The sequence below is a fragment of the Mobula birostris genome, chromosome 4 (assembly GCF_030028105.1).
Source record: "Mobula birostris isolate sMobBir1 chromosome 4, sMobBir1.hap1, whole genome shotgun sequence".
Taxonomy (NCBI): domain Eukaryota; kingdom Metazoa; phylum Chordata; class Chondrichthyes; order Myliobatiformes; family Myliobatidae; genus Mobula; species Mobula birostris.
The window spans coordinates 86990163-87017382 of NC_092373.1; the positions used below are offsets into that span (position 1 = coordinate 86990163).

At 41.7% G+C, this 27220-nt stretch overlaps 1 pseudogene; it reads left to right on the forward strand.

Moving 5' to 3' along the window:
* LOC140197054 (alpha-1,4-N-acetylglucosaminyltransferase-like) lies at window positions 1–26063 on the forward strand (annotated as a pseudogene).
* The last annotated feature ends 1157 nt before the right edge of the window (window positions 26064–27220 follow it).

The following is a 27220-nucleotide window of genomic DNA, read 5'->3' on the forward strand; positions in this document are numbered from 1 at the left end:
ATGTCTGCGTGGTCCCTGAGGCAGGCGATTGACCATGGACTGGCTAGGGTGGAGGTCCTTGGTGCCAGTTCAGCTGCTTGGCCTGAAGGTCGGTCCCAGGTGAGTGGTCTGCCCAAGAAAGAATGTTCCTGCCTTTTATGACACTATCACCTCCTCCCAGTCCAGCTGGTAGGGGTGAGGCATCTAATCTGACATTTACATGACCTTAACTTTTTGGTCAGGTGACCTTCAACAATTGGCCTCTGCCTCCTCAGGGACAATGCATTCTATTAACCTTACAACCAAAAAATGTTTTGTTTTTTTTTTAAAAAAAAAAAACATTCTTTACAGACACGATGATTAATTACTTTTAAACAAATCAGCACTTTAAGTTTGCTTTCAGGCCATGTTATCAGGTAGACCTGTTATGTGTCCAGCAACAATGGATATGAATTTGGCTCACATTTTATAAACAAACAATGATATTTATTAACCTCTACCCAAAACATTGAAAAGTAAATAAATGACTAACTTAACTGGAAGTTAACAGCTAGGTGACTATATCGAACAAGCAGTCAAACGTATAAACTGTTCTTGGAGTTCTCATTCAAGCACAGACTTAAATGGCAAATTCAAAAGTCCATGTGATTTATATGGTCATTAAGGAGAGACTTCCCTGAAACAAAGATTTCTTAAGAGCAATGATGAATCTACTGATCACATCCGAGAAAAGCCGTGTCCAAAGGAATCATGAAGAAATAAAGGAACTGACCTTTTGACTGGAGGGTGGTCACTGCACAAAACTTCCCACCCTGGCAGGGGTTTTACTCAAATGTGCATGCCATAATTCCCAAGCAAAGATGAAAAAGGTCGATCATTCTCAAGAAGCTGAATGACGTTAACTTTACCTGATCATTTGTTCCTGTACTTTGGTAAGGTCTTCACTCTCCATACTAGACTGTAAAGGTAAAATAAAGGTGCAACAAACAAAAACTGGCAGTGATTGGCGAACCTGCCAGCAACAACGTTTGCACCTTAAAATAGAAAGTAAAACTGCATTACAGTTTGGCTGCTTCCTTAACTACCATAGGGAGCATGCCATCACGTGACATAACATCACCCCATGATCATGAGGCAACTACATCACCCCACTCACAAGACCATTATGTCCTCCCACTGTCTCATGATCAAACTGTGGGCATGTAACTCTTCTCCCCAAAAAAGGGAAAATATTGTTCTATCATGAGCAAAATTTTAACAACTATTTACAAAAAAATACACAAGTGTATATAATCTACAACATGCACAATATACATAGAATGATCATACAGCACCCTACAAACTAATATACAGTTGGAATGTTACAAATATTAACTTTCCACTCAAAAAAAAAAAATCAATATCAGGACAGACAGTCAGCAGTCACATTGTCTTTGCCTTTAATATGAATTATCAAAATATTATACTCTGGTAACATCAAACTCCAATTTGGTAACAATCCATTTTTATTTTTCATCTTACTCAAAAATACTAATGGACTATGATTGGTGTAAACTATGAATGGTTTCTGAGTTTGCACCAACATATACATCAAAATATTGTAAAGCCAAAACAAGAGATAATAATTCCTTTGCTATGGTCAAAAAATTTCTTTGATGCTCATTAAATGTGCAGAAAATTAAGCTACCGGATGATCAACCTGATCACCATCATCTCTTTGGAGTAACACTGCTCCTGCCGCCATATCACTGGCATCTACAGCTACTGAAAATGGTTTCTCAAAGTCAGGTGACCTGAGCACAGGTTGATGACATAGCCTAGTTTGCAAATTATCAAATACCCCCTGACAAAGCACTGTCCACACAAACTTTTCACCTTTCTTCAAAAAGTTAGTTAATGGAAGGGCAACATCAGCAAAATTCTTACAAAATTTTCGGTAATATCCAACCATTCCCAAGAATCTTCTGAGAGTCTTTTTACAATTTGGAGTGGGTACCTCTAAAATTGCCTGAACTTTTGCCTGAACAGGAGCTAAACTGCGTAGACCCACAACATAACCAAGGTAGGTCACAGTGACATGACCAAATTCACTTTTAGCTAAGTTAATAGTTAAGTTAGCTTTTGAAAGCCTTTCAAATACAAACATTTGTAGTTTCTCCACTGCAGTCATATTTGCTTCCCAAGTATCATTTCCTGTAACTAAATCATCAAGATACAATGCTAGGCATCTGTATCTTTTAACCCATGAATCACAGAATTAATCATTCTCTGGAAAGTTGCTGGTGCATTCTTCATTCCAAAAGGTAGAACATTATATTCATATTACCTAGATGGTGTTACAAATGCAGAATCTCTCTACCTCTATTCATCAGTGGAACACACCAATATCTTTTTAACAAATCAATCTTCATTAGGAACATTGCTTTTCCAACTTTGTCCACACAATCATCTACCCTAGGGATTGGATACGCATCTGTTTTTGTTACTGTCATGGTCTGGTCCGTGAAGTCCGCATTCCGGTTCACGGACTGGTCCATCGATCTTTATTCTAGGTTTTCCAGTTTTCCCTTGTTCTGTTGGGTGTCTAAATTGAAGCACATGATTCTCATTTTGGACTGGCTACATAAATAGCTCCTGGGTTCAGCTTCAGTTGCTGGACTGTTCCCTTCCCTTCCCCTTCCTTTGGAAGCCTTTGCCTGAAGCCTTGCCTGCAATCTCGCCTGCATTGCTGTCAAGTCCTATCTCTGGAACAAGACTGGAGCCTTGCTGTGTCTTGATAAGGAACTGTCTTTTGTGGTTTGGAACTGTATCTTTGTGTCCATGCCTTCGCTAGGTGGATCTGGCCGTTTGCCACTACCTTGTGTTGAGAACCGTCTCTTTGTGTCCACACCTTCGCTAGGTAGGTCCAACCGTTTGCCGCTATCTTGTGTTGGGAACTGTCTTGTTGTGTTCAGCATTCTGTGTATGAGTCCCGGTCCTACGTCCTGTTCCCAAGGAGGGGTCCCGGCTCCGTGTTCTGCGTTCCTGTCTCCCAAGACCAAGTCTAGGCTTCGTGTTCTCATCCTGTCCATGTGTCTCGTCCTGGCCATGTGCGTCACCCAGCCCAGTGCTGGAGTTCCCTCATGCTGTCCAAGCTATGTCCAAGAGCTTCGTCCTGTCCAAGTCAAGGCTTTGTGTTCTCGTCCTGTCCATGTGCCTCATCCTGTGCAGGAGTTCCTCGTCCTGTTCTGTAGCCACGTCCTGTCCTTGCCAAGATCCAAGTCCCGAGTCCTAGCCTAGACTTGGGTTCCAGGTTCTGGGTCCTTGTCCAGGCTCTGGTTCCGGAGTTCCATGTCGCTAGTCCAGGCTCCTTGTTCCTAGTTCCTTGTCCGGGTTCTGTGTTTCTTGTCCATGTCCTAGCCCAGGCCCTGCATCCTAGTCTCATCCAGTGCCTGTGTCAATGTCCAGCGTCCTTTCTTCCCCTCTTCCCTTGTTTTCCTGACACTCCAAGTCCTGTTCCTAGTACTTCAGTGTCTGTATCTTGCTTTTTGTTCTGCCCACTAGCGCCCCCTCCCCCCCCACCCCCCCATATGACAGACAAGTTAGTTTAACATCTGTAGTTGGGAAAATGCTTGAAACTATCATTAGAGAAGAAATAGGAGGCATCTGGAAAGAAATGGATCTGTCAGGAAGAAGCAGCATGGATTCAGCAAAGGCAGGTCCTGTTTGACAAACTTACTGGAGTTCTTTGAGGATATAACGATTGCAGTGGATAGAGGGGAACAGATGGACGGTAATTATTTTGATTTCCTGAAGGCGTGACCTGCACAAAACCTGTACAAACCTGTACAAAAAGGACGGGTTACACTTGAATCCTAGGGGGACCAATATCCTGGCAGGGAGATTAGCGAGGGCTACTGAGGTGACTTTAAACTAGAATGGTTGGGGGGTGGGAAACAAATTAAAGAGGCTAGGTGAGAGGAGGTTAGTTCGCAACAGGGGGATGGGAACCAGTGCAGAGAGACAGAGGGGGTGTAAAGTGAGGGTACAAGCAACAAGTACTAAGGGGCAAAGTAAAAGTGGCAAGCCGACAAATCCAGGGCAAGCATCAAAAAGGGCCACTTTTCAACATAATTGTAGAAGGGCTAAGAGAGTTGTAAAAGAGCGCCTGAAGGCTTTGTGTGTCAATGCAAGGAGCATTTGTAACAAGGTGGATGAATTGAAAGTGCAGATTGTTATTAATGATTATGATATAGTTGGGATCACAGAGACATGGCTCCAGGGTGACCAAGGATGGGAGCTCAACGTTCAGGGATATTCAATATTTAGGAGGGATAGACATGAAAGAAAAGGAGGTGGGGTGGCGTTGCTGGTTAAAGATGAGATTAACGCAATAGAAAGGAAGGACATAAGCCGAGAAGATGTGGAATCGATATGGGTAGAGCTGCATAACACTAAGGCGCAGAAAATGCTGGTGGGGGTTGTGTACAGGCCACCTAACGGTAGTAGTGAGGTCGGGGATGGTATTAAACAGGAAATTAGAAATGTGTGCAATAAAGGAACAGCAGTTATAATAGGTGACTTCAATCTACATGTAGATTGGGTGAACCAAATTGGTAAAGGTGCTGAGGAAGAGGATTTCTTGGAATGTATGCGGGATGGTTTTTTGAACCAACATGTCGAGGAACCAACTAGAGAGCAGGCTATTCTGGACTGGGTTTTGAGCAATGAGGAAGGGTTAATTAGTAATCTTGTCGTGAGAGGCCCCTTGGGTAAGAGTGACCATAATATGGTGGAATTCTTCATTAAGATGGAGAGTGACATAGTTAATTCAGAAACAAAGGTTCTGAACTTAAAGAGGGGTAACTTTGAAGGTATGAGACGTGAATTGGCTAAGATAGACTGGCAAATGACACTTAAAGGATTGACGGTGGATATGCAACGGCAAGCATTTATGGATTGCATGGATGAACTACAACAATTGTTCATCCCAGTTTGGCAAAAGAATAAATCAAGGAAGGTAGTGCACCCGTGGCTGACAAGAGAAATTAGGGATAGTATCAATTCCAAAGAAAAAGCATACAAATTAGCCAGAAAAAGTGGCTCACCTGAGGACTGGGAGAAATTCAGAGTTCAGCAGAGGAGGACAAAGGGCTTAATTAGGAAGGAGAAAAAAGATTATGAGAGAAAACTGGCAGGGAACATAAAAACTGACTGTAAAAGCTTTTATAGATATGTAAAAAGGAAAAGACTGGTAAAGACAAATGTAGGTCCCCTACAGACAGAAACAGGTGAATTGATTATGGGGAGCAAGGACATGGCAGACCAATTGAATAATTACTTTGGTTCTGTCTTCACTAAGGAGGACATAAATAATCTTCCAGAAATAGTAGGGGACAGAGGGTCCAGTGAGGTGGAGGAACTGAGCGAAATACATGTTAGTAGGGAAGTGGTGTTGGGTAAATTGAAGGGATTAAAGGCAGATAAATCCCCAGGGCCAGATGGTCTGCATCCCAGAGTGCTTAAGGAAGTAGCCCAAGAAATAGTGGATGCATTAGTGATAATTTTTCAAAACTCGTTAGATTCTGGACTAGTTCCTGAGGATTGGAGGGTGGCTAATGTAACCCCACTTTTTAAAAGGAGGAAGAGAGAAACCGGGGAAATTATAGACCGGATAGCCTAACGTCGGTGGTGGGGAAACTGCTGGAGTCAGTTATCAAAGATGTGATAACAGCACATTTGGAAAGCTGTGAAATCATCGGACAAAGTCAGCGTGGATTTGTGAAAGGAAAATCATGTCTGACGAATCTCATAGAATTTTTTGAGGATGTAACTAGTAGAGTGGATAGGGGAGAACCAGTGGATGTGGTATATTTGGATTTTCCCACACAGGAGATTAGTGTGCAAACTTAAAGCACACGGTATTGGGGATAAGGTATTGATGTGGATAGAGAATTGGTTAGCAGACAGGAAGCAAAGAGCGGGAATAAACGGGACCTTTTCTGAATGGCAGGCGGTGACTAGTGGGGTACCGCAAGGCTCAGTGCTGGGACCCCAGTTGTTTACAATATATATTAATGACTTGGATAAGGGAATTAAATGCAGCCTCTCCAAGTTTGTGGATGACACGAAGCTGGGCGGCAGTGTTAGCTGTGAGGAGGATGCTAAGAGGATGCAGGGTGACTTGGATAGGTTGGGTGAGTGGGCAAATTCATGGCAGATGCAATTTAATGTGGATAAATGTGAAGTTATCCACTTTGGTGACAAAAATAGGAAAACAGATTATTATCTGAATGGTGGCCGATTAGGAGAAGGGGAGGTGCAACAAGACCTGGGTGTCATTATACACCAGTCATTGAAAGTGGGCATGCAGGTACAGCAGGTGGTGAAAAAGGCGAATGGTATGCTGGCATTTATAGCAAGAGGATTCGAGTACAGGAGCAGGGAGGTACTACTGCAGTTGTACAAGGCCTTGGTGAGACCACACCTGGAGTATTGTGTGCAGTTTTGGTCCCCTAATCTGAGGAAAGACATCCTTGCCATAGAGGGAGTACAAAGAAGGTTCACCAAATTGATTCCTGGGATGGCAGGACTTTCATATGAAGGAGGACTGGATGAACTGGGCTTGTACTCGCTGGAATTTAGAAGATTGAGGGGGGATCTGATTGAAACGTATAAAATCCTAAAGGGATTGGACAGGCTAGATGCAGGAAGATTGATCCCGATGTTGGGGAAGTCCAGAATGAGGGGTCACAGTTTGAGGATAAAGGGGAAGCCTTTTAGGACCGAGATTAGGAAAAACTTCTTCACACGGAGAGTGGTGAATCTGTGGAATTCTCTGCCACAGGAAACAGTTGAGGCCAGTTCATTGGCTATATTTAAGAGGGAGTTAGATATGGCCCTCGTGGCTACGGGGATCAGGGGGTATGGAGGGAAGGCTGGGGCGGTGTTCTGAGTTGGACGATCAGCCATGATCATAATAAATGGCGGTGCAGGCTCAATGGGCCGAATGGCCTACTCCTGCACCTATTTTCTATGTTTCTATATCCATAAGATAAGGATGTATAGATTTGGGACTGATGTATTGGCATGGATAGAGGATTGGTTAACTAATCAGAGAGTTGGATACATGGGTGTTACTCTTATTGGCACTCAGTGGCGAGTGGTGTGCTGGGAAGTCAGAGCTGGGCCCACAACTGTTCACAATGTACATTAATGATCTGGAAGAAGGGACCAAGTGTAGTCTATCTAATTTTGCTGACGATACTAAATTGAGCAGAAAAGCAAATTATGCAGAGGATACGGAGAGTCTGCAGAGAGGTACAAATAGGTTAAGTGAGTAGTCAAGAATTTGGCACATGGTGTACAATGTTAGTGAGTGCAAGAAGGGAAAATGTAAGAGTACATTGTTATCTCAGTGGTAAAAAAAATTGCAGCAAGAGGGACTTGGGACTGCTTGTGCATGAATCATAAACGGTTGGGTTGTAGGTGCAGCAGGCTATCAAAAAGGCAATTGGAATGTTAGCTAGAGGGATTGAATTTAAGAGCAGGGAGGTTATGCTGCAACTGTACAGGGTACTGGTGAGGCAGCAGCTGGAGTACTGTGTGCAGTTCTAGTCCCCTTACTTGAGGAAGGATATACTGGCTTTGGAGGCAGTGCAGAGGAGGCTCACCAGGTTGATTCCAGACATGAGGGGGTTAGACTATGAGGAGAGATTAAGTCGCCTGGGACTGTACTCGTTGGAATTCAGAAGAATGACAGGAGATCTTAAAGAAACATATACAATTATGAAAAGCATAGATAAGATAGAGGCAGGAAAGTTGTTTCCACTTGTAGGTGATTCTAGATCTAGGGGACATAGCTTCAAGATTCAGGAGAGTAGATTTAGGACGGTGATGAGGAGGAACTACTTTTCCCAGAAGGTGGTGAATCTATGGAACTCTCTGCCCAGTGAAGCATTGGAGGCTTCCTCAGTAAATATATTTAAGACAAGGTTGGATAGATTTTTCATAGTTGGGGAACTAAGGATTATGGGGAAAAGGCAGTTGGTTGGAGAAGAGTCCATGGCCAGATCTTATTGAATGGCGGAGCAGGCTTGAAGGGCCAGATGGCCTACTCCTTCTCCTATTTCTTATATTCTGATGTACAGAAAGACTTTGTGCACGTCTTGCCAGTGGGGGTTATAAATACCTAACTAATAGTGGATCTGTTCTCCGAGTAGTTGGAGGCATATCCCATGAGAAAAGATGATAGTCAAACTGTGGTAAAGAAAATTATTCCCAGAAAATTATTCCATACACATTTAACAAGGATAGAGGGACACATTTTACAGGTAAATTAATTAAGGAGTTGTGTCAATCATTAGGATTTACTTGGGAATATCACCCTGCGTGTCAGCCCCAGTTCTCAGGTCTAGTAGAAAGAATAACTGGAATATTAAAAGATACTTTGGCTAAAGCATGTCAGGAAACTAGATTGAAATTGTGCGAGGCTCTTCTCATAGCTTTATACACTCTAAGAAATCAGGTGAGCTGGACAACTGAACTAACTTTGTTCGAGGTATTAATAGGAAGGCTGATGCTGGTGCATTCTCAGTTCCCTTTAATAGTGCACAAACATCCTTGGTCTGGACTGATGAGAAAGCCATAGAAATTGTGAAAGCCCTAGACAAAGCAACAAGAACAAACTAACAACAGGTAGCTGCTGCATTATCTCAGCTGGGGGAGAAAACACACATCCCTTTAAAACTGGAGACTATGTATACGTGAAGATGAAAAACTCTTTCTCCTTCGTGGAAAGGCCACTATCAGGTAGTCCTGATGACAAGGACTGCTGTGAAAGTCCAAGGGAAGCCTGATTGGACACACGGAACCAACTGCAAGTTATCTTCCCCTGAAGAAGGGAAGACAGAAAACTGAATTATGAAGAAATTACTTGCTGTGTGGAATTTTGGTGTTTATTATGCTGGGGAGAACCTACAATACTTACTTGGGCTTCGCTCATGAATACGTCACATGGACTAATGGGTTAGTTGTTGGGTGTGTATGGGGATTCCTACGCATGGAGCAGGAGGTGTACCCTTGTAGCCAATTTCCTTCAATGAGAAGATGCAAGAATGCTTCAATAAAATAACCAGCAATTATCACTGGCCAGACAAAAGGAAGGAATGGATACAAGAGGGAATTGATAATCAACAGTAGAACAAGGTTATATGAATGTTGATCTGATTAGTATTTGTTAAGGTAAATTGCTTTGAGAGAAATAATATTACTATAACTTAACAAATCATAATGTGCTGAGATTGCATGTAGCTACTGAAATAGCTGGTGCCGGGAAAACAAGATGGGTCAGTTAATGGGAACGAGTAGGTGCAGGGAAAAGACTGATCTATGGTGAGATAGCCACAGCACCTATGAAAAGTCACTGTGATTATTAAATGGCACCTACTGGATATATGGGGATCAAGCTTACCTCCGGTTACCTCTTAACTGGACTGGATGTTGTTACCCCCGATTTGTCATACCAGCAGTACGTCACTCTCATGTTTTGTACCCCCTTGCCCATCCACGAAGGAAGAAGGTGATTATGGATACAGAAAGGTTCTGGATAATTATGTTTCCTAAGTATGGGGCTGGCAGAGCAGCTTGAGAATTGACGTGGGTGCCTTCAGCCCTCGAAAAGTTAGCTAATGTCACTGCCTTGGTGCTGGAGGGTATGCAATTACAGATAAGGGAATTAACCACTGGCAAAGTAGCTACCAGAACTGCAGCTTTGCAGAATGGTATGGCCCTAGATTTTGTGTTAGCTGAGAGAGGAGGCACTTATACCATCACAGGACAGGAATGCTGTGTAACCAGCTATGAGGTCTTTGGCTTCATTGTCTGTGATTGGTACTAACTTTCCTAACATGGAGTGTTAGTTATAAAGACACTGAAACCAAGCAAATATAATCATGGAGAGGACAGTTCCAATATTGCGGGAGTAATGGAACAAAGGGTATACCCCTGAACGGAGGTCGTCCCTTTAGAACAGAGAGGAGGATGAATTAGCCTGTGATTACATTGGGGGCTGTTACCTCACCTGGAATAACTGTTTGGTGGCTACAAGTGCCACAGCTGCCACAACACTTCCTCCCTCACAACCATAAGGGCCACAAGAAGTTCTTCCAAGTGAGGCAACACATCACCAGTGAGTCTGTTGATGTCATCTACTGTATCCGGTGCTCCCAGTGTGGTCTGCTGTATATCATAGAACATACATAGAACATAGAAATTTACAGCATGTTACAAGCCCTTCAGCCCACAAAGTCCCTAGCACATAGCCCTCTATTTTCCTAAGCTCCATGTACCTATCTAAGAGGCTCTTAAAAGACCCTATTGTATCCGCTTCCACCACCGTCACCGGCAGTGCATTCCACGCACCCACAACTCTGTGTGGAAAAACCTACTCCTGACATCCCCTCGGTATCTATTTCCAAGCACATTAAAACTATGCCCCCTCCTGTTAGCCATTTCAGCATTGTGAAAAAGCCTCTGGCTACCCACATGATCAATGCCCCACGGTGAGACCCGACATAGATCGGGAGACCTCTTCATCAACCACTTTTACTCTGTATGCCACAAAAAGCAGGATTTCCCAGAGGCTACCCATTTCAATTCTACTTCCTATTTCCAGTCGTACATGTCAGACCATGGCCTCCTCTACTGACACACTCAAGTTGGAGGAGCAACAGCTTATATTCTGTCTAGGTAGCCTCCAACCTGATGGCATGATCACTGATTCTCTAACGCCTGGTAATTATCATCATTCCTATTCCTGTTTCCCTCTCTCACCTTATCTCCCTATCACCTCCCTCTGTTACTCCCCTCCCTTTGCCTTCTTCCATGGTCTTCTGTCCTCTCCTATCAAATTCTCTTTTCTCCACCTCTTTATCTCCTTCACCAATCAACTTCCCAGCTCTTTACTTCACCCTCTCCCCTCTTCCAGTTTCACCCTTCACCTGCTACTTTGTTATTCTTTCTCCCCGAACCCCACCTCTCATTCTGACTTCTTCCCTTCCTTTTCAGTCCCAATGAAACGTCTCGGCCTGAGACGTGAACTGTTTGCTCATTTCTATAGATGCTGCCTGGCCTGCTCAGTTCCTCCAGCATTGTGTGGATTGGATGGAGTGATGTTTTGTTTTAATCAAGGGAGGATATAACAGTAGTGCTGGAGAGTATGGAAATATAAATGCCCCTGAATGGAAAGTCCTACAAAAAGTAGTGGATTCAGCCCAGTACATCATAGGAAAAGCCCTTCCAATCACTGAGCACACCTACGTGAAGTACTAACATAGGGGGGCAGCGCCAACCAATGGACTCACTTTCAGGGATTCTTCCCCTTGTGTTCTTGTTATTTATTTGTATTTGCAGTTGTGCTATTTGTTGTCTTCTGCACTCTGGTTGAATGCCTGAATTGGGAGGTCTTTCATTGATACTGTTATAGTAGCTATTCTATAGATTTTTTGAGTATGCCCACAAGAAAATGAATCTCAGGGTTATATATTGTGACATACGTGCTTTGATAATAAAATTTACTTTGAACTTTGAGTCTTTTAAATATCCCTCTTGTATCAGTCTCTCCTACCAACCCTGGTCATGTATTCGAAGCATGTGCTATTCTTGGTATTAAAAATCAGCCTCTGACATCAGCCCAGAACTTTTCTCCACTCAACTCACCAGATGTCCTCTGATAGTGACCCTAGAATAAGTGTGCTGTTCACTGTATCTATACCTCTCCTAATCTTGTACACCTCTATCATGTTACCTTCCATCCTCCTGTGCTCCAAAGAGAAAAGCCCTAGCTCACTCAACATTTCCCTAAAAGACAATTTCTCTGATATAGACAGCATCCTGGCAAATCCCATCTGCAAACCCTCCAGAACTTGCACATTCTTTTCATGATAAGTGAGCAGAACAGAACACATTTTCCCAGGGCTGAAATGGCTAGCGCAACAGGGCACAGTTTTAAGGTGCTTGGAAATAGGTACAGAGGAGATGTCAGGGGAAAGTTTTTTACACAGAGAGTGGTGAGTGCGTGGAATGGGCTGCCAGCGATGGTGGTGGAGGCGGATATGATAGGGTCTTTTAAGAGCCTCCTGGTCAGGTACATGGAGTTCAGAAAAATAGAGGGCTACGGGTAACCCTAGGTAATTTCTAAGGTAAGGACATGTTCGGCACAGCTTTGTGGGCCGAAGATCCCCTATTGTGCTGCAGTTTTTCTATGTTTCTGCAATCCCCCTGTTGTCGTGAACCAAAGCTTTATAGATCTGCAACATTGAATTGAACTGAATTGTCTTTATTTCTTACTTCCTTTACATACATGAGGAGTAAAAATCTTTGTTATGTGTCTGTCTAAATGTGCACTGTGCAATTTATAGTAATTTGTAATAAAAGGTATGTACAACAGGACAATCAATGTTGCATAGAAAATTAATTGTATCAGCATGAATTAATCAGTCTGATGGCCTGGTGGAAGAAACTGTCCAGGAGCCTGTTGGTTTTGGCTTTTATGCTGCAGTACTCTTTCCCAGATGATAGCAGCTGGAACAGTTTGTGGTTGGGGTGACTCAGGTCCCCAATGATCCTTTGGGCCCTTTGTATACACTTGTCTTTGTAAATGTCCTGAATAGTGGGAAGTTCACATCTACAGCTGAGCTGGGCTGTTGGCACCACTCTCTGCAGACTCCTGTGTTAAGGGAGGTACAGTTCCCATACCAGGCAGTGATGCAGCCAGTCAGGATGCTGTCAATTCTGCCCCTGTAGACAGTTCTTAGTACTTGTCAAACTTCTTCAACCATCTGAAGTGAAAGAGGCACTATTGTGCTTTTTTCACCACACAGCTTGTGTGTACAGACCAAGTGAGATCCTCGCTGCTGTCCACTGAGGAACTTAAAGCTGTTCACCCTCTCAACCCCGCATCCATTACTATTTGCTTACTTTTATTGTTTGCACAATTAATTTTTCTCTCTGCAGATATTTTGATAATAAATAAACTTTGAACTTTGAACACTGACCACTTTGCTCTACAATGGACTTTCTTTGTTCTAATCATGTGTTTCTTGTATAAACTTTTATAATTCATATTTAATTTATGTTTTTCTTGTGAATGCTGTGTCAGAATTGCAGTCTTATGACATGAAATTTCTTGTTTCGCAGTAGCAGTAGAGTGTCAACACAAAATGTCTGTAGAATACAAGACAGATAAGTACTGCAAAAATATAAAGAACAGTGAAAAAACAAGAGAAAATATGCAGATGCTGGAAATCGGGCTGGAGGAAATCAGCAGGCCAGGCAGCATCTGTGGAAGGAGTCAACAGACGACGTTTCAGGCCAAGACCCTTTATGAGGACTGGAGAAAAGATGAATCTCCTTCACCATTCCCCATTCCCATTTCTCTCTCTCAACTTATCTCCTTACGTGCCCATCGCCTCCCTCTGTTGCTCCACCACTTTCTCTTTCTTCCATGGCTTTCTGTCCTCTCGTATAAGATGCTCCCTTCACCTGCCCTGATCAACTTCTCTTTCACCGATCAACTTCACAGATCTTTACTTTACCCCTCCTTCTCCTACTTTCACCTATCACCTACCGCCTTGTACATCTTCCTCCCTTCCACCCTCCTTGTTCACCTATCACCTACCACCTTGTACATCTTCCTCCCTCCCCATCACCTATCACCTACCACCTTGTACATCTTCCTCCCTTCCACTCTCCTGGTTCACCTATCACCTACCACCTTGTACATCTTCCTTCCTTCCACCCTCCTGCTTCCACCTATCACCTACCATCTTGTACCTCTACCTTCCCCACCTTCTTACTCTGACGCCCTCATCTATTTTTTTCCCAATCCCGATGAAGGGTCTCGGCCCGTACATTGACTGTGTACTCTTTTCCATAGATGCTACCTGGCCTGCTGAAGTTCTCCAGCATTTTGTGTGTGATGTAAGGTAGACTTCAGGAGTGTACTCTCCCATCATGTGGTGGAGGGCGTGAAGCTGTCCTTAAGATATTGAGCATGGGTTTTCAAGCCATGTATGTCCTCTCTGATGGCAGTAATGAGAAGAGGGCATATCCCCGATGATGGGCATCCTTAGTGACGGGGGCTCCCTTCGTGATGCCTTTTGAAGATGTTCTCGATGATGGGGAGGGCTGAGGGGCTGGCTGAGTTCACAACCCGCTGCCATCTCTTTCCATCCTGAGCATTGGACCCTCCATACCAGGCGGTGCTGCAGGTACACCAGCAACATTTAAGAGAGACGTACATAGATAGGAAACGTTTAGAGACATATGGGCCAAAGTGGGCAAATATGACCATTAGACATAAAGGCCATTTGGCCCATTCAATCATGGCTGATTTATTTTCCCTCTCAACCCCACTTTGTTTTCTTCCCGTAACCATGACTAATCAAGAACCTATCAACCTCAGCTTTAAAAATACCCAATGACTCAGCCTCCACATCGGTCTGTGACAATGAATTCTAGAAATTCACCATGTTCTGGCTAAAGAAATTCCTCCTTATCTCTCTCTGTTCTAAAGGGACGTCCTTCCAATCTGACACAGGAAACATTCTCTCTGCATCCACTCTATTTAGGCCTTTCAATATTCAATAGGTTTCAATGAGATTCTAGAACCACCCGTGCATAATTATGTTACAATTTTCACTTAAAGACACAGGCAGCTAATTTAGCACTACCAGGGTGAATACATAGTATCCTTTAAGTTTAATACATGATATTCAAACGGTACCTGGTTATACTAGAAAGAGATAATTAAGAAGGCTAATCTGAACTCAAACACAAGAAGACATGCAAAGCAGAAAGGTGATTTTAAAATTGTTCAAGAGAAATAGGAAGAGTTTGGCTCGAGAACGGATCAGTGGTCCAACGGAGGTTGAAACATAGAAACTACAGAAACATACAAAACATAGAAACATAGAAAACCTACAGCACAATACAGGCCCTTCGGCCCACAAAGCTGTGCTGAACATATCTCTACCTTGGAACTACCTAGGCTTTACCCATAGCCCTCTATTTTTCTAAGCTCCACTAAGCCATCCAGGAGTCTCTTAAAAGACCCTATCATTTCCGCTTCTAACACCACCACCGTCAGCCCATTCAACACACTGACTACTCTCTATATAAATAACTTACCCCTGACATCTCCTCTGCACCTACTTCCAAGCATCTTAAAACTATGCCCTCTCGTGCTAGCCATTTCAGACCTGGGGAAAAGCCGCTGACTATCCACATGATCAATGCTTCTCATTATCTTGTACACTTCTGTCAAGTCACCTCTCATCCTCCATCGCTCCAAGGAGAAAAGGCCGAGTTCACTCAACCTATTCTCATAAGGCATGCTCTCCAATCCAGGTAACATCCTTGTAAATTTCCTGTGCACCCTTTCTATGGGTTCCACATCACTCCTACAGTGAGGCGGCCAGAATTGAACACAGTACTCCAAGTGGGGTCTGACCAGGGTCCTATATAGCTGCAACATTACCTCTCGACACTTAAACTCAATCCCACGAATGATTAAAGCCAATGCTCCGTATGCCCTCTTAACCACAGAGTCAACCTGCACAGCAGCTTTGAGTGTCCTATGGACTCTGACCGCAAGATCCCTCTGATCCTCCACACTGCCAAGAGTCTTACCAATAATACTATATTCTGTCATCAAATTTGACGTACCAAAATGAACCACCTCACACTTATCTGGGTTGAACTCCATCTGCCACTTCATAGCACAGTTTTGTATCCTATCAATGTCCCGTTGTAACATCTGACAGCCCTCCACACTATTTACAACACACCCAACCTTTGTGTCATCAGCAAATTTATTAAACCATTCCTCCACTTCCTCATCCAAGTCACTTATAAAAATCAGAAAGAGTAGGGGTCCCAGAACAGATCTCTGAGGCACACCACTGGTCAACGGCCTCTATACAGAATATGACCCGTCAACAACCACTCTCTGCCTTCTGTGGGCAAGCCAGTTCTGGATCCACAAAGCAACATCACCTTGGATCCCTTGCCTCCTTACTATCTCATGGGGTACCTTATCAAATGCCTTGCTCAAATCCATATACACTACATCTATGGCTCTTCCTTCATCAATGTGTTTAGTCACATCCTCAAAAAATTCAATCAGGTTCATAAAGCACGACCTGCCTTTGACAAAGCCATGCTGACTATTCCTAATCATATTATGTCTCTCCAAATGTTCATAAATACTGCCTCTCAGGATCTTCTCCATCAACTTACCAACCACTGAAGTAAAGCTCACTAGCCTATAATTTCCTGGGCAATCCCTACTCCCTTTCTTGAATAAGGGAACAACATCCACAACCCTTCAATCATCCAGAACCTCTCCTGTCCTTATTAATGATGCAATGATCATTGCCAGAGACTCAGGAATCTCCTCCCTTGCTTCCCAGAGTAGCCTGGTGTACATCCCGTCTGGTCCCGGTGACTTGTCCAATTTGATACTTTCCAAAAGCTCCAGCACATATCTACATTCAATATCTACATTCTCAAGCTCTTCAGTCTGCTGTAAGTCATCCCTACATTCACCAAGATCCTATTCCATAGTGAATACTGAAGCAAAGTACTCATTAAGTACCTCTGCTATCTCCTCTGGTTCCATTCACACCTTTCCACTGTAACACTTGATTGGTCCTATTCTTGCACATTTTGTCCTCTTGCTCTTGACATACTTATAGAATGCCTTGGGGTTTGCTTAATCCTGTCTGCCAAGCCCTTCTCATGACCCCTTCTGGCTCTCCTAATTTCATTCTTAAACTCCTTCCTGCTAGCCTTATAATCTTCTAGATTCATATCATTACCTAGTTTTTTGAACCTTTCATAAGTGCTTCTTTTCTTCTTGACGAGATTTACAACAGCCTTTGTGCACAACGAATCTTGTACCCTACCATCCTTTCTATGTTTCATTGGAACGTACCTACTTAGAACCCGATGCAAATACCTCCTGAACATTTGCCACATTTCTTAGGTACGTTTCCCTGAGAAGATCTGTTTCCAATTTATGCTTCCAAGTTCATGCCTGATAGCCTGATAGTTACTTCACATCTGATTAATAATTCTTTTCACACTGATCCTTCTTGCTTAACAAGAATTGCTGCTGTTTCTGCCAGCTCACATTATTTTGTTTTCTCACCTGAACCATTACTCCCTAACTCTTTGACCTTGTGATATCTGTGATTATCAAAGCAAAAAACTTGAGATGCAGGAAATCTGAAATAAAAGAGGTAATGCTGGAAATCTTCAGCAGGCTTGGCAGCTTCTGTGGAGAGAGACACGGAGTTAATGTTTCTGATCAATGACCTTTCATCACTATGGCAACACACACAAACTACTGCAGAAACCAACGTGTCAGGCAACATCTATGGTGAGGAGTAAGTTGACTTACATCACCATTTTCTGTTTTCTCATTCCCACATCCTGTTTCTATTTTCTCATTTTCTATTTTCACATTCCCAGTTGTCATTGAATTCTGTTGATTGGAAATGTTGTCTGAGCTGCTAGCAAAACCTTATATTCCACCTGGGTAGCCTCCAACCCAATGGCATGAATGTCATTTTCTTCTTCTGGTAAAAAATTCCCTTCCCCTCTCCTCTTCTTCTATTCTCCACCCCATCCTCTTTCCTCCTCTCAGCTGCCTATCACATCCTCCTTCCTTTTCTCCTGTGGTCTTCTCTCCTATCATATCAGATTCCTTCCTTTCCAGCCCTTTGTCATTCCTACCTACCTAGTTTTGCCTATCTCCTTCTAGCTAGTGTCATTCTCCTGTCCCACCTTTTTATTCTGGTATCTTCTGCCCTTCCTTTCCAGTCCTGAAGAAGGATCTCGGGCTGAAACATCGACTGTTTATTCATTTCCATAGATACAGACTGACCTGCTGAGTATATCAGCATTTTGTGTCTGCTGCTTTGTTTATGATTTTCACTTTCCACCATTAGCTGGCTTCATCTCACTTGAGTTACAACCAGAGCACACTGGGTGTGTCAAATAGGCAAACACGGTGAAATCTTCAGGTATAAATTCAAACAACTCCCAGAACTTTCTTTTATTCACACAGAACGGCATGAGTGAATCACATTTAAAATGGGTAGTTGTCAATGAATTTTAATACATTTTCTCTGAATTATGTTGGGATTTCTTTTCATTTTGGGAAAATGTGTTTTATTTTTCATGAATGCACCTCTTTGGATATAATCAGTCAGTTAGAAAACTAGGGATAGATTCAAATTTGAACAATTATCTGATCTGTTTTACAACATTTGGCAAAGATAAACATTTTAACAATCAGGAATACTCAAATATCAATGTTGAGTGTTGATGCCCAGACATAGCAAAAACAAAAAGCACAAAAAAAATGTCATTAAGAAAAAAAGTTTAGTATACTGTGTTAATATGACTTTGACATAGCTTTGGTTTTGTTTTCACTGTGTTTCTCATTAAAAGTATTAAAGAAATTAGAATGCTCAGGAGTGTTGAAGTAATATTGATGCAACTTTGAATTAAAATTTCAGTTGAACAGTTTTGCATTTTGTGGCAGAGCTGGGCATTTCTGATGGCAGGTCATACACCCATAATATTAGCTCAGTTCCTCTCTCTACACTGCTGCCGTACACACAGTGTATTTCCAACAGATTTCCAGTAACTGTGGAGTTCTGTGTCTCCTCATTCCTGCACAGTCCTTCGCCTCTTCTCATCCCCTCTCCTCTCCTTCTACTTACACGTCCTCACAGAGATCAGCTGTGATTAACCAGTCACCAACACCCTCTCAGCTCACACCGCCACGGTTCATGTAGCTCTGTCTCTGTTGGTCTCCACCCTATCACTATCACTCACTTTGTCCTCTCCACCCCTCACTCAGCTCTGCAACTTGAAACAACTCTGTTTTTGATCTTGAATTGGATCATTAATTTCTGGTTTCCACTCTACTTGTATTGCCTGATCCATGTTCCCGTGGTACGTTATGATTTATTTCAGATTTTCATCATCTGCACTCTTTTGCATTTCAAGCACCAAACACACTCTGCATAGTTAACAAGCCATTTCTTGCCAGTGCAGGTAGGGAGTGGTGATCGAGTTCTCACCAGGATAGTGTCAAGTTTTGCCTTGGTAATCCCATGGGGTGATGGTTAGAGACCCAATGCCAGCCATTTGTGGCATTGTATCAGCAAATCTTCAGCAGAATTGTCCCTTATGCTGTGGCTCAGCTGGAAATCTATGTGATATTTTCAGTGTAAGTTTAGCTGTGAGAGAAGCTGTCTTTAAAACAAAGGCTTTCATGTCGTTTTGGGAAAGTTGAAATAAGAAGGTATTTCCTTTGCACATGGACTGCCAGCATGATGAACAGATTAGAGATCAAGAGGGGATGGGAAGTAATGACCATTGAAGTCGCTGCCAGTATTGCATCCTGCATCTGGGAGCAGTTTAAGAAAAAGTTCATTGCACTTGTCACAGCTAATGCACTGACAGAATCGGAGCTAACATTTGCAATCTTAAACTGGACACAGTTACACATACACAACACACACAGAAACATGGACACATACAGACATAGACATGCGCACACACACACACACACACGCACACAAACACCGACACAAACACATTTACATATGTAGTCATGTGCAAGTGTATATATACACACACACGTACCAACCCACATAGAGTTTGAGAGAGAGAGAGAAGAGAGAGAAGCACCGGTTGCTTGATGATTGGTAATGGTATGATTCTGTCAGGATCCAGTGGACGTGTAATGACGTGCCTGAGTGCTGACACTTGGCCTCTGCAAGTTAGCAAACAATTCACTGAACTCAACCCGTAGCACCTTGTCAGCAAAAGAATGGTGTTATCACTGTCCTTTCAGAGAGGAATGCCGCAGGTTCCAGAGGGAGTAGGTTATTTCTGAAAATAAATCAGAAATTCTATTTCTGATCAACTCAAACCTTTCATGATAACTTTGTCTTTGGGTCCTTAATTCTAGATCCCAATAACTTCAGGACAGTAAATGCTGAGGATTCATAATTTGCCAATTTCTTTTAAACATGTTTTGTTAAAGAAAGATTGCTGCCATCAATGATGGGATTAATTTGTCTTCCTTTTCTAGAAATCTAAATATGTCTTACTTCATGTAGTCAATATTGAAAACAGAACGTTCATCTTTGTTTTGCAGGAACATTTGACAAAACATCTCAGCTCCACACTATGATCTCCATGCAGAAAGGATATTTCCTTGTCTCAATACTTGCAACTGCAGGTGTGTTGTACAAAGGCTGCAATTTAGAAGGCTATTATTCCATTCAAAGGTACATGCTTGGAATGTCCCATGTAAAAAGAGAATTCTGGTTCTGAAAAACATGTTTCTGATCTTGCATTCTTATACCAGAAACCCGGGATTATATTTCTGGAGTCGACTGACAACGTAGAGCCAACACCATTAGTGCAACACACATCAAGTTGCTGGTGAACGCAGCAGGCCAGGCAGCATCTCTAGGAAGAGGTACAGTCGACGTTTCAGGCCGAGACCCTTCGTCAGGACATTAGTGGTGTGTTCAGTGGAGTCTGCTGCTCTAAGAAACCCAGACAAACCAATTTATTATTTCATGAAGGGGCTCACTGGCAACTTGAGCCAGTATCCAGAGCCAGAGTACAGAGGAATCCCTTGGCTCTCCTCAATGAGGAATGTCACCATTCTACCCTTGAATGTCACTGAACTGTTTGAAGACACTCCATTGAAAAGCTGGTAGCAAAAGGTAATCAACAGAGATATCTGATTTTGTTTGGTAAACTCAGTGCTTGACACAAATTAACTTGTTTTTAAATGAATGTAGAGTCTGTGGGAATGCTGGGAAATACAATATTCAGGTCAGAAGTACTAAAGATAATGAAAGGCATTGCCACATCGACAAACATTGCTTACCCTGTTGTTTAATTTTAAACCAGTGTGTTGTTTCTGAGCACATGTTACTACAGGCCAGGTGTTAGAGGCAGGGCAGACTCGCTCATGGACACCAAAAGGAAAGGAACAAGGTGTATTTTGAGACAAGGCAGTGCTGTACAAAGCAAGCAGAGAAAATTATTGTGACTAAAAATTTAAACTCGGCACCTTGTGTTGAGTTCTTATTTTTATACGTACTGTGGGTTAACAATTGAGAATCATATTCTAGAAGAATTAGAACTTTTACTGACAGCAACAAAACCAAACCACACTTTTACCAAGCCATGTTCCAGATCATTCTCACATTTCTGCACATGCTCAGAACTCTTTCCTATCACATTCTGACATGGCATATCATCACATCTTCCCTTCCTTAAAAAGAAAAACAATTAGCAACATTAACCAGAACAAATGCATAATTTAACATGTTTCTATCAGTCTCCCTAGGGGTTTACGAACACGAGTAGACCTTCCAAGTGGTTCACACAGTCCTAGTGTTTCATTGTTATTTCCATGTTTTGTCTGGTCTGCATTAGTTAACTGAAACTCTGAAGTTGGCTCTTTCTTGAGATCCTTGCGATTTCTTCTTAACACTGTTCCTTCTTCTGTTTGGACCATATATGATCTCGGTTGTACTTCATCAAGTATTGTAGCTTTCTTAATTCCATTTGTAATGAAATACGAATCTTCTTTTCTTCATCTAATTCATTCATTAACTGTGTAATCTCTTTTTTTACGCTGAGACTTCATTATTCCAATAAAACTTCTCAAGTTCATTTTCAAGCACAGCATTTACTTGTTTTATTTCCTTTCTACTTCTGCAACAGTGTGAAAAATGATTACTCTTACTGCAGTCATTGCACATTTTCCCATACGCTGGACACTGTTTAGGCTGGTGCAGCTGCCCACAGCGATCACATAGCTTTTTTCTCTCAGATGACGTCTTGCACTCAGTCAGAGTTGTTATCGCCTTATTACTTTTTCTGATATGTTTGTGCTTTTCCAAAGGCTCTGTATAGCAGTTCTGAGTGAAAAGTTCTTTAGCCTGCAACATCACTGTTTCCAAAGCTTTGCAGAGCATCAAAGCTACTTCTAAGTCTAAGTCTTGTTCTCTTAACAGTCTTCCTCTCAGAGCATTATCCCAAATGCCACAAACAATTCTGTCTTTAATGAGAGAATCTGTCAATTCTGTAAACTCACATGTTTTTCTCCAGTGTCTCAATTCAGTAACATATTGATCAATTGTTTCACCAGCTCTCTGCACACGTGTAAAAAATTTATGCTTTTCGTACATCAAATCACGCTTTGGTATACAAAATGCTTCAAATTTGTCCATTATTGATTCTAATTTTAAATTATCTTTATCTTCAGAAATAAAGTGATTATATACCACAATTGCATCGTCACCTATTACGTGGAGTAGAAGCGCAGCTTTCGTTTTTTCCGGTTTTCTATCAGCTCCGATCGCCAACAAATATATTTCAAAACGCTGCTTCAATTTTCTCCAGTTCTCAGCTACGTTCCCAGTTAGCTGAAGTGTCAGAGGAGGTTGCAGACCTTCCATTTTTAAAACTGTTAGCAAACACCAAAACAATGTGAACTCTTTTTTCTTCGATTATCTTCGCTTCTCCCATGTTAGCGAACGTATTTTTCTTCCAGACCAACTTCTGACACCATGTTGTGTTCTTATTTTTATACATACTGTGGGTTAACAATAAAGAATCATATTCTGGAAGAATTGGAAGTTTTATTTACAACAACAAATCCAAACCACGTTTATACCAAGTCATGTTCCAGATCATTCTAACATTTCTGCATATGCTCTTTCCAATCACGTTCTGACACATCATATCACCACACCTTGGGTCTCAAATGAAGACTGAGCAGAGATAGTCTGTACAACAGTCACTTGCCTAATCTGGATTTGGATTCTCCAGTGTAGAAAAACAAGAATCCTGTTGCAGTGCACTAAAATTGGTAGAAATACAGATATTTTGTTGTTTGACCTGGAAGGAGTAATTGAGCACCTGGAAGATAGATAAGGAACTTCTATAAGTAATGACTTCCCTTCTCACATGACCAAAGTACAGAAATTTTACCTCAAAGTACATGCAAAGGTGCTGTGAAATGGAAAATGATTATTGATGGTAATAGGTGTTCGAGTTAACTCCACAATAAAACTTCCAACATATGGTCCAAAACCTAAAGTCAAAAGATGATGGATGACGGTGGGACCCCACATATTCACACAACTCAGAAAACTTCTTAAAGAAACAACACACAAGACACAAGTACTGCAAATCTACTTTATAAAGAGTCATAAAATCTTCAGTTAGTCACACCTTAGTCCTCTGGAGCATAGAGTTAGTATTTAAATATCTTCCAGCATATTACTGTGAGTGAATATTTTCAGGGAAGTTGTTGATGCCATGGTTAGTGTTAATGCCCAAACAATAAAGATATGATTTTATTTTGTTTAAACAACATTACTTTCAATGTCTCAGTTCAATACGTGAGGACCGCCACCTTTTCATCTCACAATCCCCTTCCTCGCCCAGTGTACACGTGCATACAAGGGAAAAACCACATCCCTACTAAATGTTTACATAGTCCTAGTTGACAGAATTCAACATTATTCCATCCTTTTTGTGTATATATCAGAAAGAAATAAGTTAAAAAAATTAAAGACCATTCAAATACCCATTAGGATATGAGAGTTATTTTTAACCCGTGTCTTTCTAGAGGGTGACCCCTTGCAAGACAGCAGGTCCTGATGCAGTACCAGGTAAGGCTCTAAAAACCTGTGCTAACCAACTGGTGGGAGTATTCAAGAACATTTTCAACCTCTCACTTCTAAGGGTGGAAGTTCCCACTTGCTTCAAAAAGGCAACAATTATAACAGTGCCTAAGAAAAAATAATGTGAGCTGCCTTGATGGCTATCACCCAGTGGCACTCACATCTATAGTGATGAAATACTTCGAGAGGTTGGTTATGACTAGACTGAACTCCTGCCTCAGCAAGCACCTGGACTCATTGCAGTTTGCCTGTCACCACAGTAGGTCAACGGCAGATGCAATCTCAATGGCGCTTCACACGACTTTAGACAACTTGAACAACACAATCACCTACGTCAGGATGCTGTTCATTGACTATAGCTCAGCATTTAATGCCACCATTCTCACTATCCTGATTGATATGTTATAGAACCAGGGCCTCTGTACCAACCTCTGCAATTGGATCCTCGACTTCCTAACAGGAAAACCACAAACTGCGTGGATTGGTGATAATACCTCCTCCTCGCTGAGATCAACACTGGTGCATCTCAGCGGTGTGTGCTTAAGCCAGTGCTCTACTCTTTCTATACCCATGACTGTGTGGCTAGGCATAGTTCAAATACCATCCATAAATTTGCTGATGATACAACCACTGATGGTAGAATATCAGATGGAGATGAAAGGGCGTACAGGAGCGAGATATACCAACTAGTGGAGTGGTGTCGCAGCAATAACCTAGCACTCAATGTCAGTAAGATGAAAGAGCTGATTGTGGACTTCAGGAAGGGTAAGACGAAGGAGCACATACTAATCCTCATAAGGGATCAGAAGTGGAGAGAGTGAGCAGGTTCAAGTTCCTGGGTGCCAAGATCTTTGAGGACCTAACGTGGTCTCAACATATTTCTGCAGCTATAAAAAAGGCAAGACAGTGACTATACTTTATTACAAGTTGGAAGAAATTTGGGGCTACTGCACAGGACGGAAAGAAGCTGCAGAGGGTCATAAATTTAGTCGGCTCCATCTGGGGTACAAGCTTACGAAGTAGTCAGAACACCTTGAAGGAGCGGTGCTTCAGAAAGACAGTGTCCATTATTAAGAATCCCCAGCACCCAGAGCATGCCCTTTTCTCCCTGTTACCATCAGGTAGGAGGTACAGAAGCCTGAAGGCACACACTCAGTGATTCAGGAACAGCTTCTTCCCCTCTGCAATCCGATCCTTAAATGGACATTGAACCCATGAGCGCTACCTCACTTTTTAAATATATATCTTTTACTGTTTTTGCACAATTTTTAATCTATTCAATATACATATATTGTAATTGATTAATTTATTTTCTTCTATATTATGGATTGCGGCTGCTGCTAATTTAACAAAATTCACAACACATGCCGATGATAATAAACCTGATTCTAATACTGATATTAATAGAATTCATAATACCTTCACTAAGTGCTTTAACAGCACAAGAGCTGGTGCTCCCTCCTTTGTGAGACACCCAGCTAGAACTTCCTTTGTGGTATTATCTTAATACTATTATCTTAATTTCCTTTCCTTCTAATCATTATCTCTACTCTATATTTCTCTTCCTGATGCTAAATACAGTTCTTTGTTACCACTGAAATACTCAGTTAATGGATTAAACTTTCCTTGTCATTTATACTGTAGGTAAATCCACTAAAGGAAAAGTTTTGGACTCGTGCTTGCAGATGGCTGCAGGTTAGCGTTGATCTGGAGATATGGAGGCATCTACCTGGATACTGACATTATATCATTGGGGTCTATGCCATTTGATAACTTTACCTTTCTACAAAGCCCAGACGTTTTCAGTATCAGAGCAATGGGTTTCCAGCTGAAGCATCATACCTTTTTGTGGAATTGCATGGAAGCTTTTGTGGCCAATTACATTGGACATGTTTGGGGTCAACAAGGTCCTGAACTGATTTCCCGTGCGCTGAAGAGATGGTGCAATACTAGTAAACGAGCCACCTTCATTGGCAAGGAATGCAATGGCATCTCTCTATGGATCACAAATCGTTTCTATCCAATTCCATATCCACAATGGGAGAGGTACTATGCCCCATGGAAAAAGGAGCATATAGAATGGGCCTTTTCAGGTACATATCGAGCACATGTCTGGAACTTTATGAATAAACAGAAGAAAAGAAAAGTTGTTGCTGGAAGTGGATCATTAATGGAACATTTTTTCCAGTTGCATTGTCCGAATACATACAAAAAATTAATTCAATCCAATAATAGTACAGCATGATTTTGGACATGATATTGTACAATGAGTGACATAATTAAATTGATGGATTTTCCAAATTTACAGTCTTAAAATACATAAAACCTCTGACTACAATTGTAATCTAGAGTGCATTCATTAATAAACTAGGAATTCTGACAACCATAGAATTCTGACCCTTCTATTCAGAATTGAAACCCAATTTCCATACCCAGTTTTATGTGATGTAACTTGGCAGTGAAGGTATTTGCCAGTGAACGTGAACTACCTGATCCACAGTCAGCTCACTGCAGAACAACAAAGCAACAATATTTGACACGCTTCTCAGGTGAAAAATATCGAATGAGAAAAAAAAATGTTTCAGGTAATCAGGAACTTTGCATTGTTGCATTTACTTTTATCAAACAGTTTAATATTTTTGTATTTGGTAGAATAATGATTCTGCATTATTAGAGAATGGCCAAGTGCACTTAAACTGCACAGGAAACTGCACTTAAATAATTTACATAATTCAATGAAGGATATTTTTTAAAAGGAGTTAACAAGGAAGATGAGATTATTTCTATGCAATGAAAAATATCGATGCTGAGGAAATTGCTGGGAACACCAAATTGACTCTTGGATGCAGGGAGATGACTGAAAAGCATGAGTACCATAAAGTCAGAGAACACACAGGCTTACAGTTCACCTTGTACTGCACGAAAAGCTCCAGATATAAGTGTATGACAGTGATTGTCACACAGATGCTCTTGAGATCTTCATTTGACAATAGCAGACAATGGAATGGGGAACCTACAATGCACTGTCAAATGTCATTTTTTGTTGTCTTCAGCAGATTATGTATCTTGTACATGTGACAATAAAAATCAATGGAAATTTTCCTGCCATATGTCAAATTATCTTTCATGTCACATCCTGTTGCTGCTAGTCATTGTTGGGTATGATTGGAAATACCACCCAAGACTCAATACAGCTCAAAATTTTCTCCCAAGTGCTATTTAATGTATTTAATACTGTTTTTCTATTACTGCCTTGTTTTTATCTACTGCTTTATTTAATTGCCTGAGAGGAAGCCAAACAGACTTTCATTGTACCTATGTATAATGACAATAAAGATCATTCAGTTCAATTCAGTAAATTCAGAAAGTAAAGAGAGTACTGAGGGTAGAGAGGACTCCACATTAGAGATGTAGAGCAAAAGGTCATCAGCATAAAGTGACAACTTATGAGTGATACC